The sequence below is a fragment of the Octopus bimaculoides genome, chromosome 9 (genome assembly GCF_001194135.2).
Source record: "Octopus bimaculoides isolate UCB-OBI-ISO-001 chromosome 9, ASM119413v2, whole genome shotgun sequence".
Taxonomy (NCBI): Eukaryota; Metazoa; Mollusca; class Cephalopoda; order Octopoda; family Octopodidae; genus Octopus; species Octopus bimaculoides.
This window is the reverse complement of record NC_068989.1, coordinates 24,900,641-24,902,895: the sequence shown is the minus strand read 5'-3', so window position 1 is coordinate 24,902,895 and position 2,255 is coordinate 24,900,641.

The window sequence follows — 2,255 nt, the reverse complement described above, 5'->3', positions numbered from 1 at the left end:
TCATTTACTTGTTACAAACCCTGTACTGCGGTCATACTAGGGCACCATTTTGAAGACTTAAGTTTAACAAATCGACCCCAGTACTTTTTTTATAACATGGTACTTACTCTATCGGACACTTTTGCCGAACTGCTCGGTTATAGAGACGTAAACAAACCAACACCGGTTGTCAAGCGGTGGTTGGTGGTAAGCAATTACTAGCTACATAAATGTCCCTTACTCAGTTCAGTAAAATGGAAAATCAGATCAACTGGTATTGTCTACTGACGTAAATATTATTCTATATTTGAGATAAGGAATTATGTACATTATTTACATTATTTATATTATTTGCATTTGACGGATATTTGTCCTCATCTCGTTTGTTGTTAACACAACGTTTCGGCTGATATATCCTCCAGCCTTCACTTAAGATGAAGACTGGAGGATATGTCAGCCAAAACGTTGTGTTAAAAACAAAGATGAGGATAAATATCCGTCAAATGTAAATAATGTAAATACTGACGTAAATCTTTTCAAACCAACTTTCATTTTAAAGAAAAGTGTTTGTCACATGAATAACAGTCTAGGATCTTTTATCAATTTGCTTAGGTTTACGAGACATTCAGTGACTTAAATGTCCAACATTATGAAGATAACTTAAATTGCAAGTTGAAAAACTGGAAGGATTAATAATATAAGGTTTCCCTTCCTTACGTCAATATTTCAATGTTGCGTGATTAATGCAATTGTTTTGAAAATGCTCCATCTCATTGAATATATGTTACTTCTATGATATTATGGTTCTATATATTCTTCACGAAATATTTTCCTCGATGAAGGTGGCGAGCTGGCAGAAACATTAGCACGCCGGGCGAAATGCTTAGCGGTATTTCATGTCTTTACATTCTGAGTTCAAATTCAGTCGAGGTCGACTTGCCTTTCATCCTTTCGGGAGCGATCAATTAAGTACCAGTTGCGTACTTGGGTTGATATAATTGACTGCCCCCTCCCCCTCCCAAACAGTTTCGGACCTTCTGCATAGAGTAGAAAAGAATACTTTCCTCGATCAGTTCTTCTGGATCCAACTATGGATGTACTGCATTACACTTCTTTTTATTAATTATAATGTCATCTGTTAGGTCTATCCATAAGACCTTTCTGAGATAGCCACACGACTTTCTGAATCCACACTTTGTTCTACTCAGGTATTTCTATATGCATGTTTATATATATACATGCACACACGCATACACAAACGATAATAATTTACTATAGCATAGTCACATTATTCGGAGTGGGCATATTTTTTATCGCAGTTTCTCTGGATGGATCCGGTTTCCATCCGTTTTTATCTATCAGCTGGCCCAAGTATTTAATTTTTTTCATAAAGAACTCACGTTAACTTGAACTCGTATTCTCTAATCTTCATGAGTACCCTTTTAACGTGTTCTACATGTTGTACATGTGAGTCACTTTTATTAGGATATCGTCTAAATAGGCGATAGCAAAATCACAATCATCCATTATTTGTTAAAATATGGAAGGAGATACTTTTACACCGAAAGGAAGCCGCTTAAATTTAAATAAGACACGTTATGTGTTAATGGTTAATAGATTTGGGTATTCTTCTTCTACTTGGATTTGTAGATATGCCTCCTAATGGTTTAATTTTGAGAAGAATTTCCTGCCATTTAATTTTGCGGACACTTCCTCAGGATTCGGCAATGGGTAGTTATGTGAGATTAAGCAATCATTTAAACTTGTTGAAAAATCTGCACAAACTCTTAACTTGTTATTTTCTTCTTTACGTAGACAGTAGGTCCTGCCCAGTCTGAGTGGTCCGTCTTCTCGATTGTTCCTAAGTTTTCAAGTCTTTCAAGTTCCTTGTTTACCTGGTCATTCCGTCTTGGCTTCAATACAGGTGTTGCACTTTGTTTTACTGCAGTTTTTGCCTTTGTTTCCGTGCAACAGGCCCGTTCCTCCGAGAAAACAACTGGAAATAAATGTTTTATTTTTCGTTTTAGTCCCTCAGCTACATTAATGTCACTGCCCAAACGGAAAAGCGTGAAGTAATTTGATGCAAGCAATGGAACGAGAAGAAAGAAAAGAAACGTAAGCAAACCTAAGGCGGTGCTCCAGCATGGGCACAGTCAAATTACTGAAACAAGTAAAAACCATAATCGTCGTCTGGTTTAACTGTAGAAACCATTATTGATGTAGATGGTGTCAGATTTAGTCACATTTAGGTGGCAAATATACTATATATATATATA